Here is a 15,035-nt window from a genome sequence, read left to right on the forward strand (position 1 = left end):
AAAGCTTGGCTGGCTAGTGAGCCATGTCTAATTCCTGGACTGAAGCTTTAGACTAAGAATGCAAGATTCCTGGAATTCATATTAAAAATTTTGGAATCCTTATTTTTCTTTTTCTTTTAATTTTCGAAAAATATAAAATAAAAATCCAAAAAAAATCAGAAAATCATAAAAATAAAAAATATTTTGTGTTTCTTGTTTGAGTCTTGAGTCATATCATAAGTTTGGTGTCACTTGCATATGCATCTTGCATTTTTCGAAAATATCATGCATTCATAAGTGTTCTTCATGATCTTCAAGTTGTTCTTGGTAAGTCTTCTTGTTTGATCTTGATGATTTTTTGTTTTGTGTCTTTTAATGTTTATCATATGCATTCTTGAATTCTTAGTGTCTAAGCATTAAAGAATTCTAAGTTTGGTGTCTTGCACGTTTTCTTTGCATTAAAATTTTTTCAAAAATATGTTCTTGATGTTCATCATGACATTCAAAGTGTTCTTGGTGTTCATCTTGATATTCATAGCATTCTTGCATGCATTCATTGTTTTGATCTAAAAATTTCATGCATTGCATATTTTTCATGTTTTTCATAAAAATTTCAAAAATAAAAAAAAAATATCTTTCCCTTTTTCTCTCATCAAATTCGAAAATTTGAGTTGACTTTTTCAAAATTTTTTAAAATCAAGTTGCTTTCATGAGTCAAATCAAATTTTCAATTTGAAAATCTTATCTTTTTCAAAATCTTTCTCAAAAATCAAATCTTTTTCAAAATTTTTTGGTTATTTTCGAAAATTTCAAAAATATTTTTCAAAAATCTTTTTCTTATTTTTATACCAATATTTCGAAAATAACATAAACAATTAATGTTTTGATTCAAAAATTTGAAGTTTGTTACTTGCTTGTTAAGAAAGATTCAAACTTTAAGTTCTAGAATCATATCTTGTGATTTCTTATAGATCAAGTCATTAATTGTGATTTTAAAAATCAAATCTTTTTCAAAACTAACTTCAATCATATCTTTTCAAAAATATCTTCTTATCTTATCTTTTTCAAAAATATCTTTTCAATTTATCTTTTCTAACTTCCTAACTTCTTATCTTTTCAAAATTTGTTTCAACTAACTAACTAACTTTTTGTTTGTTTCTTATCTTTTTCAAAACCACCTAACTAACTCTCTCTCTCTCATTTTCGAAAATATCTTCCCCCTTTTTCAAAATTTCTTTTTAATTTATTAATTATTTTAATTTTTAAATTTGAATTTTCGAAAATCACTAACATTTTTCAAAAACTATTTTCAAAAATCACTAACTCCTTTTCAAAATTAATTTTCGAAAATTCCCTCATTCTCTCTCATCTTATTTTATTTATTTACTAACATCTCTTCCTCACAACATCACCAAATTCGAACCCCCTCTTCTATCTGTGTTCGAATTTCTTCTTCTTTTCTTCTACTAACAATAAGGAACCTCTTTACTGTGACATAGAGGCTTCCTCTTCTTTTCTTGTTCTCTTCTCTTTCTTATGAGCAGGGACAGAGAAAAAGGCATTCTTGTTGAAGCTGATCCAGAACCCGAAAGGACTCTGAAGAGAAAATTAAGAGAAGCTAAATTACAACAATCCAGAGACAACTTGAGTGAAAATTTCGAACAAGTAAAGGAAATGGCAGCCGAACCCAACAACAATGCAAGGAGAATGCTTGGTGACTTTACTGCACCTAATTCCAATTTACATGGAAGAAGCATCTCCATTCCTGCCATTGGAGCAAACAACTTTGAGCTGAAACCTCAATTAGTTTCTCTGATGCAGCAGAACTGCAAGTTTCATGGACTTCCATCTGAAGATCCTTTTCAGTTCTTAACTGAATTCTTGCAGATATGTGATACTGTTAAGACTAATGGAGTAGATCCTGAAGTCTACAGGCTCATGCTTTTCCCTTTTGCTGTAAGAGACAGAGCTAGATTATGGTTAGATTCTCAACCCAAAGACAGCCTGAACTCTTGGGATAAGCTGGTCACAGCTTTCTTAGCCAAGTACTTTCCTCCTCAAAAGCTGAGCAAGCTTAGAGCTGATGTTCAAACCTTCAGACAGAAAGAAGGTGAATCCCTCTATGAAGCTTGGGAAAGATACAAACAGTTGACCAAAAAGTGTCCTTCTGACATGCTTTCAGAATGGACATCCTGGATATATTCTATGATGGTTTATCTGAGCTATCAAAAATGTCACTGGACACTTCTGCAGGTGGATCCATTCACCTAAAGAAAACGCCTGCAGAAGCTCAAGAACTCATTGACATGGTTGCTAATAACCAGTTCATGTACACTTCTGAAAGGAATCCTGTAAGTAATGGGACGCCTATGAAGAAGGGAGTTCTTGAGGTTGATACTCTGAATGCCATATTGGCTCAGAATAAAATATTGACTCAGCAAGTCAATATGATTTCTCAGAGTCTGCATGGAATGCAAGCTGCATCCAACAGTACTCAAGAGGCATCTTCTGAAGAAGAAGCCTATGATCCTGAGAACCCTGCAATAGCAGAGGTAAATTACTTAGGTGAACCTTATGGAAACACCTATAACTCAACATGGAGAAATCATCCAAATTTCTCATGGAAGGATCAAAAGCCTCAACAAGGCTTTAACAATGGTGGAAGAAACAGGTTTAGCAATAGCAAGCCTTTTCCATCATCAACTCAGCAACAGACAGAGAACTCTGAGCAAAATGCTTCTAACTTAACAAATCTAGTCTCTGATCTATCTAAGGCCAGTGTAAGTTTCATGAATGAAACAAGGTCTTCCATTAGAAATCTGGAAGCACAAGTGGGCCAGCTGAGTAAAAGGATCACTGAAATCCCTCCTAGTACTCTCCCAAGCAATACAGAAGAGAACCCAAAAGGAGAGTGCAAGGCCATTGACATAAGCGCCATGGCCGAACCTGTGAGGAGAGGAGAGGACGTGAATCCCAAGGAGGAAGACCTCCTGGGACGTCCAGTGGTCAATAAGGAGCTTCCCTCTGAGGAACCAAAGGACTCTGAGGCTCATCTAGAGACCATAGAGATTCCATTGAACCTCCTTATGCCCTTCATGAGCTCTGATGAGTATTCCTCTTCTGAAGAGAATGAGGATGTTACTGAAGAGCAAACTGCCAAGTTTCTTGGTGCAATCATGAAGCTGAATGCCAAACTATTTGGCATTGATGCTTGGGAAGTTGAACCTCCCTTGTTCATCAATGAACTAAGTGATCTGGACCAACTGGCATTTCCTCAGAAGAGACAGGATCCTAGAAAGTTCATATTACCTTGTACCATAGGCACCATGATCTTTAAAGCTCTGTGTGACCTTGGTTCAGGTATAAACCTCATGCCCCTCTCTGTAATAGAGAAACTGGGAATCTATGGGGTGCAAGCTGCTAAAATCTCACTAGAGATGGCAGACAGCTCAAGAAAACAGGCTTATGGACAAGTAGAAAATGTATTAGTAAAGGTTGAGGGCCTTTACATACCTACTGATTTCATAGTCCTGGATACTGGAAAGGAAGAGGATGAATCCATCATCCTAGGAAGACCTTTCCTGGCCACAGCAAGAGCTGTGATTGATGTTGACAGAGGTGAAATAGTCCTTCAATGGAATGAGAACTCCCTTGTATTCAAAACTCAAGGATCTCCCTCTGCAACCATGGAGAGGAAGCAAGAAAAGCTTCTCTCCAAGCAGAGTCAACCAGAGCCCCCACAGTCAAACTCTAAGTTTGGTGTTGGAAGGCCACAACCAAACTCTAAGTTTGGTGTTGAACTCCCATATCCAAACTCTAAGTTTGGTGTTGGAGAGTCTTAACAAAGCTCTGCACATCTCTGAGGCTCCATGAGAGCCCACTGTCAAGCTATTGACATTAAAGAAGCACTTGTTGGGAGGCAACCCAATGTTTATCTAATTCTTATTTTTATTGTTTTTCATGTTTTCTTAGGTTCATGATCATGTGGAGTCACAAAATAAACAAAAAAATCAAAAACGGAATCAAAAACAGCAGAAGAAAAATCACACCCTGGAGGAGCATCTGTCTGGCGTTCAAACGCCAGAACAGAGCATAGTTCTGGCGCTGAACGCCCAGAATGGGAGCATTCTGGCGCTGAACGCCCAGAACAAGCATGGTTCTGGCGTTCAACGCCAGAAATGGCAGCAAATGGGCGTTGAACGCCCAAAATGGGCACCAACCTGGCGCTGAACGCCCAGAGTTGTGTGCAAGGGCATTTTGCATGCCTAAATTGGTGCAGGGATGTAAATGCCTTGACACCTCAGGATCTGTGGACCCCACAGGATCCACTCAGGATCTGTGGATCCCACAGGATCATCTCAGGATCTGTGGACCCCACAGGATCCCCACCTACCTCCACTCACCTCTTCTCACCACTCTCTTTTACACAACCCCATAAACACTCTTCCCAAAAACCCTTCACCAATCACCTCAATCTCTCTTCCCCACTAAACCTTCACCACTCACATCCATCCACTCTTCCCCATAAACCTACCTCATAAACTCCACCTACCTTCAAAATTCAAAACCAATTTCCCACCCAAATCCACCCATATGGCCGAACCAATACCCCCCTCCCTTCCCTATATAAAGACCTCCATTCTTCACCAAATTCACACAACACACCCCTCTACACTCCTCTTGGCCGAAACCACATCTCCCTCTCCCTCTCCATATTTCTTCTTCTTCTTCTTCTTCTTCTATTCTTTTGTTTATTGCTCGAGGGCGAGCAATATTCTAAGTTTGGTGTGGTAAAAGCATAGCTTTTTTGTTTTTCCATTACCATTGATGGCACCTAAGACCGGAGAATCCTCTAGAAGAGGGAAAGGGAAGATAAAAGCTTCCACATCCGAGTCATGGGAGATGGAAAGGTTCATCTCCAAAGCCCATCAAGACCACTTCTATGATGTTGTGGCCAAGAAGAAGGTGATCCCTGAGGTCCCTTTTAAACTCAAAAGAAATGAGTATCCGGAGATCCGACATGAAATTCAAAGAAGAGGTTGGGAAGTTCTAACAAACCCCATCCAACAAGTCGGCATCTTAATGGTTCAAGAGTTCTATGCCAATGCATGGATCACCAAGAACCATGATCAAAGTAAGAACCCGGATCCAAAGAACTATGTTACAATGGTTCGGGGGAAATACTTGGATTTTAGTCCGGAAAATGTGAGGTTGGCGTTCAACTTGCCATACATGGAAGAGAACGCACGCCCCTACACAAGGAGAGTCAACTTTGATCAAAGGTTGGACCAAGTCCTTATGGACATATGTGTAGAAGGAGCTCAATGGAAGATTGACTCCAAAGGCAAGCCGGTTCAACTAAGAAGATTGGACCTCAAGCCTGTAGCTAGAGGATGGTTGGAGTTTATTCAATGCTCAATCATTCCCACTAGCAACCGGTCTGAAGTTACTATAGACCGGGCCATCATGATCCATAGCATCATGATTGGAGAAGAGGTGGAAGTTCATGAGATTATACCTCAAGAACTCTACAAGGTGGCTGACAAGTCCTCCACCATGGCAAGGTTAGCCTTTCCTCACCTCATTTGCCACCTATGCAATTCAGCTGGGGTTGACATAGAGGGAGATATCCTCATTAAAGAGGAAAAGCCCATCACTAAGAAAAAGATGGAGCAAGCAAGAGAGCCCAGTCATGGAGCTCAAGAGGCGCAAGAAGCTCATCACCATGAGATTCCGGAAATGCCTCAAATGCACTTTCCTCCACAACACTATTGGGAGCACATCAACACCTCCCTAGAAGAATTGAGTTCCAATATGGGACAACTAAGGGTGGAACATCAAGAGCACTCCATCATGCTTCATGAAATAAAAGAAGATCAAAAAGCAATGAGGGAGGAGCAACAAAGACAAGGAAGAGACATAGAAGAGCTCAAGGACATCATAGGTTCCTCAAGGAGGAAACGCCACCATCACTAAGGTGGACTCATTCCTTGTTCTTGCTTTCTCTGTTTTTCGTTTTCTATGTTATGTGCTTATCTATGTTTGTGTCTTCATTACATGATCATTAGTAGTAGTAACTATGTCTTAAAGTTATGAATGTTCTATGAATCCATCACCTCTCTTAAATAAAAACTGTTTTAATTCAAAAGAACAAGAAGTACATGAGTTTCGAAGTTATCCTTGAACTTAACTTAATTATATTGATGTGGTGACAATGCTTCTTGTTTTCTGAATGTATGCTTGAACAGTGCATATGTCTTTTGAAGTTGTTGTTTAAGAATGTTAAATATGTTGGCTCTTGAAAGAATGATGACTAGGAGACATGTTATTTGATAATCTGAAAAATCATAAAAATGATTCTTGAAGCAAGAAAAAGTAGCAAAAAAAAAAACAAAGCTTGCAGAAAAAAAAAAAAAAGAAAGAGAAAAAAATAGGCGAAAAAAAAATATAGAAAGAAAAAGAAAAAGCAAGCAGAAAAAGCCAATAACCCTTAAAACCAAAAGGCAAGGGCAAATAAAAAGGATCCCAAGGCTTTGAGCATCAGGGGATAGGAGGGCCTAAAGGAATAAAATCCTGGTCTAAGCGGCTAAACCAAGCTGTCCCTAACCATGTGCTTGTGGCGTGTAGGTGTCAAGTGAAAACTTGAGACTGAGCGGTTAAAGTCAAGGTCCAAAGCAAAAAAAAAAAAAGAGTGTGCTTAAGAACCCTGGACACCTCTAATTGGGGACTTTAGCAAAGCTGAGTCACAATCTGAAAAGGTTCACCCAATTATGTGTCTGTGGCATTTATGTATCCGGTGGTAATACTGGAAAACAAAGTGCTTAGGGCCACGGCCAAGACTCATAAAAAAAAGCTGTGTTCAAGAATCATCATACTATACTAGGAGAGTCAATAACATTATTCAAAATCTGAAGTTCCTATAGATGCCAATCATTCTAAACTTCAATGGAGAAAGTGAGATGCCAAAACTATTCAAGAGGCAAAAAGCTATAAGTCCCGCTCATATGATTAAAGCTCTGTTTCATTGATAGTTTGGAATTTATAGTATATTCTCTTCTTTTTATCCTATTTGATTTTCAGTTGCTTGGGGAGAAGCAACAATTTAAGTTTGGTGTTGTGATGAGCGGATAATTTATACGCTTTTTGACATTGTTTTTAGTATGTTTTTAGTAGGATCTAGTTACTTTTAGGGATGTTTTCATTAGTTTTTATGTTAAATTCACATTTCTGGACTTTACTATGAGTTTGTGTGTTTTTCTGTGATTTCAGGTATTTTCTGGCTGAAATTGAGGGACTTGAGCAGAAATCAGATTCAGAGGTTGAAAAAGGACTGCTGATGCTGTTGGATTCTGACCTCCCTGCACTCAAAGTGGATTTTCTGGAGCTACAGAACTCGAAATTGCGCGCTTCCAATTGCGTTGGAAAGTAGACATCCAGGGCTTTCCAGCAATATATAATAGTCCATATTTTGGCCAAGAATTGACGACGTAAACTGGCGTTCAACGCCAGCCTTCTGCCCAAATCTGGCGTCCAGCGCCAGAAAAGGATCCAAAACCAGAGTTGAACGCCCAAACTGGCACAGAAAGTGGTGTTCAACTCCACAAATGGCCTCTGTACGTGCTACACTCAGGCTCAGCCCAAACACACACCATGTGGGCCCCGGAAGTGGATTTATGCATCAATTACTTACTCATGTAAACCCTAGTGACTAGTTTATTATAAATAGGACCTTTTACTATTGTATTAGGCATCTTTGGATTACCTTATGATCCTTTGATCACGTTTTAGGGGGCTGGCCATCTCGGCCATGCCTGGACCTTTCACTTATGTATTTTCAACGGTAGAGTTTCTACACTCCATAGATTAAGGTGTGGAGCTCTGCTGTTCCTCAAAGATTAATGCAAAGTACTACTGTTTTCTATTCAATTCTTCTTATTTCGCTTCTAAGATATCCATTCGCACCCAAGAACGTGATGAAGGTGATGATTATGTGTGACGCTCATCATCCTTCTTCCTTATGAACGCGTGTCTGACGAACACTTCCGTTCTACATGAAATCAAGCTAGAATGAATATCTCTTAGATCTCCTAACCAGAATCTTCGTGGCGTAAGCTAGAATGATGGCGGCATTCAAGAGAATCCGGAAGGTCTAAACCTTGTCTGTGGTATTCCAAGTAGGATTCAATGATTGAATCACTGTGACGAGCTCCTAACTCGCGATTGCAGGGCGTTAGTGACAGACGCAAAAGGATAGTAAATCCTATTCCAGCATGATCGAGAACCGACAGATGAACAGCCGTGCCGTGACAGGGTGCGTGAGCATATTATTCACTGAGAGGATAAGATGAAGCCATTGACAAGGGTGATGCCTCCAGACGATTAGCCGTGCCGTGACAGGGAATTGGATCATTTTCCCGTGAGATGACCGAAAGTAGCCATTGACAGTGGTGATGTATCACATAAAGCCAGCCATGGAAAGGAGTAAGACTGATTGGATGAAGATAGCAGGAAAGCAGGGGTTCAGAGGAACGAAAAGCATCTCCATTCGCTTATCTGAAATTCTCACCAATGAATTACATAAGTATCTCTATCCCTATTCTATTATTAAATTTCGAAAACTCCATTATCACTTTATATCTGCCTGACTGAGATTTACAAGGTGACCATAGCTTGCTTCATACCAACAATCTCCGTGGGATTCGACCCTTACTCACGTAAGGTATTACTTGGACGACCCAGTGCACTTGCTGGTTAGTTGTATCGAAGTTGTGACGATTATGAATTAAGATCAGAGCACCAAGCTTTGAAGCCATTACCAGGATTTGTTCGAGCCTGGAGATCACAATTTCGTGCACCAGAGAGATACCCCATTTGAGATTTCAACCTCTTGATTGTGTCTTCCTGGTTTTTGAAACTGGCTCCCACTTCCTCCTTGAACACCTTGTTGTCTTGAATCTCCTTGCTTATGCCTTCAAGTAGATTCTCAATCCTTGAGATTCTTTCATCAAATGATGATAAGTTAGGCTGAGGAGGGTTATTCTGGCCTTGATATGAATGTGAAGAGGTGTTGTTATGGGGGTGTTGATATGGTCTAGATGTGAAGTGTTGGTGGGCTACATTGTTTGGATTTGGGCATCTTTGATCAAGGCTTTGGTCTTGTTGATTTCCCCACCCAAAGTTTGGGTGATTTCTCCATCCAGGGTTGTAGGTCTTGGAGTAAGGATCATGGTTTTGCCTAGGTGAATTCCCAATGTAGTTGGCTTGCTCCTAACTACCCTCTACTTCTTCATTCACTCCTTCTTAGGTTGTTGATGAAGTGGAGATTGCTGCTACTTGGTTCCTCTCCATCTTCTTGGTGAGGTCAGCCAGCTACTGGGTAATGAGCTTGTTTTGGGCCAGCAGAGCATCTACACTGTTTAGCTCCATTACACCTCTTGTGTTCCCTCTTTCGGAAGCATAGAAATAGTCGTTCTCTGCTACTGTTTCAATGACATCTATGGCCTCCTCAATGGTCTTCTTCTTGTTCAAAGATCCTCCGGATGAATGGTCTACGACTTTCTTTGACTCATAAGAGAGTCCTTCATAGAAAATGTGCAGCTGTACCCATTCATTGAACATATCTGGTGGGCATCTCCTTGTTAGGTCTTTAAACCTCTCCCATGCTTCATATAGAGTCTCACCATCTTGTTGCCTGAAAGTTTGGACCTCAGCTCTCAGTCTATTGATTTGTTGAGGAGGGTAAAATCTTGCTAAGAATTTGTTCACCACATCTTTCCAAGTTGTCAAGCTCTCCCTTGGGAAAGACTGCAACCACTTGGCTGCCTTATCCTTGAGTGAGAATGGAAATAAGGGCAGTCTATAGGCGTTAGGGTGAACACCATTAGACTTCACTGTGTCACATATTCTCAGGAAGGTGGTTAGATGTTGATTGGGGTCCTCTTGGACACTTCCTCCGAACGAACAGTTGTTCTGAACAAGGGTGATGAGCTGTGGTTTTAGTTCAAAATTGTTGGCATGGATGGTTGGCTTTTGAATACTACTTCCACAGTTTCCTGGGTTTGGATTGATGTAAGAGCCTAAAACTCTTCTATCCTCCCCAGCATGATTTGCTCGACCTCTTCCGCCATGGTTGTGAGCCTCTTCTTCGTGATGGTTTTCCATGTTTTCTTCCATGTTTGGTTCAAAGTATTCCTCAAAGTGTTCCTCCTCTTCTTCAGCACCAACTACACGTTTTTCTCTTGCCTCCCTCCTTAGTCTAAGGAAGGTTCTCTCAAGTTCAGAATCAAAGGAAGTTGAAGCCTCGCTTTTTCTCCCTGTCATACAACCAACAAGTACAAGCAAAGAGAATAGGTGCAGAAAGTATATCTGTTAGAATTACTGTTAGTGTGAGTGATGCAATATATCAAACAGTTAGTGGGTTAGTGAGATGAATGGTAAATAACAAAGAAAAAGTAGGGGGAAGGAAAGAAATTAACTAAAACAGGAAGTAAATGACTCAAACAGAAAATTAAATCAAACAAAAATAAAATGCTCAATCTAGTTATCCTCCAATCTAATCATTGTTGATGCACAATCAATCTCCGGCAACGGCGCCATAAACTTGATGCATGAAAAACTTGTCTCTTAACAAATTTCCTTCGGCAAGTGTACCGAATTTGTCGTCAAGTAAAAACTCACAATAGAGTGAGGTCAAATCCCACAAGGATTGATTGATCAAGCAACTTTAATTAGAGGAATGTTCTAGTTGAGCGAATCCAGGATTTGATTTTAGAATTGCAGAAAATAAAATGGTGGGAAGGTAAATGACAGAAAAAGTAAATGCTAGAATTAAAGAACTGAAAGTAAATTACTGAAGTAAATTGCAGAATTGTAAATGGGAATGGGGGAATTGCTCATAAAAGTAAGTAACAGAAAATAAAGAGAATGGGTAAGATCAGAAATGGGGAGTTCATTGGGCTCAGGAGATGTTGTATTCTCCGGATCAATTTCCTTTTCATCTCTTCCTCAATTAATACACTCATTGATCTCCTTGGCAATCTTAAGTGATTGAATTACAATTTCTTGTAATTCAATCTCTCAAATCTTGATCAATAGCCAATTCCTTGGTCAATTGCTCATGAGAAGAGATGAAGTATGGTCACTGATTATACCACATGCATTTCCCAAATTAAGTGTTGAGAGGATTATAGTCACATATCCATCCAAACCCAATTTGGTCCAGCATGAGAAAGCATTTCTAGCTTGATCTCTTCATTCCTCTTTCAAGGTTCAGAAGAGATCCAAGTATGAATAGCTTCTTTTCCAAGATAACTACCCAATTGGATGAAGACCGAAAGCTTTCAAGTAAAATCAAGAGAAAAGATAGAAGAAGAATAATGAAAACTAGTATTGATCCATCAAATTACAACAGAGCTCCCTAACCCAATGAAAGGGGTTTAGTTGTTCATAGCTCTGGAAAATGAAAACAAAGATGGAGAATACATGATGATACTAGAAGTGCAGAGAAAGTAAATACAGAGAGTAATTCTATGCCCAGAGGCTCCCTATATTTTTCAACTCCCTATTTAATTCAAAGCTACTCCTATATATACTACTCTTCTACTCTTCTAGTTGGTTCTTCAAGTCTTGGGTCTGAGCCTTTGGATCTTGAGTTTGAAGCAGTTATCTTCTTCATTGGGCTTGGCTTTACTTGCAGAGAGAAAGTGTGAAGTGGGCAGAGACTTTAGCTCAGGATGTTAGTGGTGTTAACGTTTAGTGAAAATATGGGTTCGAGAAAGTTAGTGACATTCAACTTTTTCACTAACGTTCCTTACCCAAGTAAGAGCCACGTTAACCTCAACGTTAGTGGCACAAACGTTGCCACTAACGTTGCCTCTTTGTCCTTCGCACACGTTATTGGGACTCAACTTTCCCAATAACGTTGAGAAGCCTCCCCCTTCCCTACGTTAGAGTCCACGTTAACTTAGTTAACGTGGCTCTTTTAACGTAGGCTTGCCATCCTTCGAGAACGTTAGTGACACTTAACATTGTCACTAACGTTCCAATGTGCCCCTTAGCTCCCACGTTAGAGTCCACGTTAACTAGGTTAACGTGGCTTCTAACATAGCCATGCTAGCCATCTCCAACGTTAGTGACAAAGTTGAGTGTCACTAACGTTGGCTCAACATTCCCTTATTCACGTTAGCTTCCACGTTAACTAAGTTAACGTGGGAGTTAACGTGGCTCATGGTGGCATGTGTGGGCTCCTTCCAACGTTAGTGACAATGTTGGGTGTCACTAACGTTGGCGTCACCTCCCTTCTTCACGTTAACTTCCACGTTAACTAGGTTAACGTGGGAGTTAACGTGGCCTAGTGTGACTTGGCCAACATTAGTGATAATGTTGAATGTCACTAACGTTGGATTCCCCCCTTTCTTCTTAACGTTAGAGGCGACGTTAACTAAGTTAACGTGGTGACTAACGTGGCCACTTATGAGCTTGGTCCAATGTTAGTGATAATGTTAAGTGTCACTAACGTTGGCTCCATTTCCTTTCTTCCACGTTAGAGTTCACGTTAACTTAGTTAACGTGACTCTTAACGTGGGTAATGATGGCTTCGAGAGCGTTATTGGCAATCACTTTTCTCATTAACTTTGCAAGTTACTCCCATTCCACGTTAGTGTTAACGTTAGTGTAACTAACGTAGCCACTAATGTGGTTCTTCTTTGCTTCCTTTGTCCTGAAATCAAGCAATAAAGTGCATCAAAAGTTCTAGTCCAAGTCATGGGAAATGCAACATCCAATTTGTCCTTGAATTAATGCAAAATCCTCATGAAATCATGTAAAGTGCACAATGTATGCTTGAATCAAGATGTAAGTGAATAGCTACCCAAAACTAGCTTATTTTCTAAGGAAATGCATGAAACTACCCTGAAAACAGTAAAGAAAAGGTAAGTGAAACTGGCCAAAATGCCCTGGCATCAGCTCCACACCTTAATCTATGGGGTGTAGAAACTCCACCGTAGAAAATACATAAGTGAAAAGAGGGTAGACATGGCCGAGTGGCCAGCCTCCCTTGGATGTCTCAAAGTGTAAAAGTTTCATCATATGGTCCCTGACCTAAAGGTAGTCAAAGGAAGACAGAAGACATAAAATAAATCTCTAAAAGTAGTTTTATACTAAACTAGTAACTAGGGTTTACAGAAAATGAGTAACTAACTGCCGATAGTTAGGGGTGGGCAAAAAAACTGGATCCAAACCATTTAAAAAAAATCCAAACCAAACCATTTAAAAAAAACCAGTTTTAAACAAAAAAAAATCCAAACCAAATTATATTTATTTTATAGTTTGGTTTTTGATCTAATCCATTTAAATGGTTTTAAACCGGATCCAGATCCAGATCCAAATTAAAATCCAGATCTAAAAAAACCCTAATTTTGAGTCTTCTCCTCTTCGAGAAATCCTCTTCAACAAAACCAAATCCACTCTTCGCCACCGTCAACATTTCTTCTTCTCTGCCTCTCGTCGGAGCTCGCCGGTGGTTCATCGGCCTCTACCTCTTCGAGTCTTCAGTCTTCACTTTGATTCGAGACTCTGTCTCTCTGCCTCGACTTCCCAATCGCGACTCTATCTTCTCTCTTTTTCGGTTCTCTTCTTCTTTCGTTGGTGGCTCGCCGGAGCTCATGCTCATCAATTGAGGTAAGCCTCCTCATTGCCCTTGGTTCTGAGTTTTGAGTTTTATCTGGGTTTTTTCTATTTTGTTGATTTGTTCTGTTTTGTTCCTTCATGAGTATACTGACTTCTTCACTTCAATGGATTGAATGTGCAGATTTTAAAATCTCTCAGTATTGAACATTTGAACTCTCCATTTCAATGGATCCTACTGTAAGTTTCTTCTTCACTGTGGTTCACTTTTTGTTGAAAAATATCTAATTAAACTAAGTAGTAGTTGAATCCTTGATGAACTGATTGCCATGCTCATTTATTATTTTTTTGGTTCATGCATGTACCATAATATATATAGTATATATGTAGCGCTAGTTGTTTATATACGGTGTATGAATTTTCAAATTGAACCCCCTAAAACTTGATTTCATAAAAAATCTACTTGCTAATTTAAGCCAATACGTAAGTGTTCTATATGTATTGTGCTACTTGGTTATATATATATATATATATATATATGGTTATAAAGGCTAACTATAATCACTAACTAACCAATAAAACCAACAACCAATCTCCTAATCTCTTATAGGAATTAGAATTAGATAGACTAGTAGTTGAAGTTGCAGGGATGAATGATGAATTTGAACAATGCTGCATAAGAGGGATAGTAAGAACACTTCAAATGGTGACATTGATTCAAGAACTTTAGTAAGAAGTGTATTAACTGTGGTTCAATTAGCAATCATATGAAAAATCATTATTTAGTTGAAGAAAACTAACTTATCTTATACATGTTTCCAGCTTTGTTGTTCTGATTTTTGTTGTAAATAGAATTTTGTTCTGAAAAATCATTAACTGTGTTCTGCCTTGGCCTTCTTTTTCTTATCATTATTTACTGCCTTGAATCTCTCATTCTAGCAAGTAGCAACTATAGTATAGGCAATGGAAACAACTCAAGATCTTAGGACTTAGGAGTGCTTACTTTCACTAGTCCCCACCTTAATTTTGTTGATATGAAATATTGCTGCTGTCTTGTTCTGCTGTTTTGAGGTACATGACAGTGATTTAGTGAATGTGTTGGTTGTGGTTAGTTAACCGATTTATTCAATGAAATTAGTGAAATGCATGTTGGGATTAATTATAAATGTACAGTGCTTAAAATGTTAAAATGGCAAATAATAAACAGTATTGTACAAAATTTGGCTAAAGCAACTTTTCAGCTCTGTCCTAATTGTTTTGCAGCTGCCACACTAAAAGGTCTAATTTTGTCTTTTGAGCAAAACTCTAGAGACGGTTTAGGTAATTCAGCTCACACCGTAGTGAAATTCCACACTGTCAACCATTCTAAACATGGTGACACTGTTCATGCGTATTTATCATTCCACATGCCATACCAGTATCTCTCAACATCA

The 15,035-nt window shown here is 39.1% G+C and overlaps 2 non-coding genes across 2 annotated transcripts; one reads left to right on the forward strand and one right to left on the reverse strand.

Moving 5' to 3' along the window:
- Window positions 1-2,049: 2,049 nt before the first annotated feature.
- LOC148573812 (small nucleolar RNA R71) lies at window positions 2,050-2,157 on the reverse strand. Its single transcript, XR_015905678.1, has one exon. It is a non-coding gene; the product is annotated as a small nucleolar RNA R71 (small nucleolar RNA).
- A 7,435-nt stretch (window positions 2,158-9,592) lies between these two features.
- Window positions 9,593-9,699, forward strand: LOC148573813 (small nucleolar RNA R71). The gene has a single exon (XR_015905769.1). It is a non-coding gene; the product is annotated as a small nucleolar RNA R71 (small nucleolar RNA).
- The last annotated feature ends 5,336 nt before the right edge of the window (window positions 9,700-15,035 follow it).

Source organism: Arachis ipaensis, chromosome B2 (assembly GCF_059453495.1).
Source record: "Arachis ipaensis isolate K30076 ecotype BB chromosome B2, ASM5945349v1, whole genome shotgun sequence".
Lineage (NCBI taxonomy): Eukaryota > Viridiplantae > Streptophyta > Magnoliopsida > Fabales > Fabaceae > Arachis > Arachis ipaensis.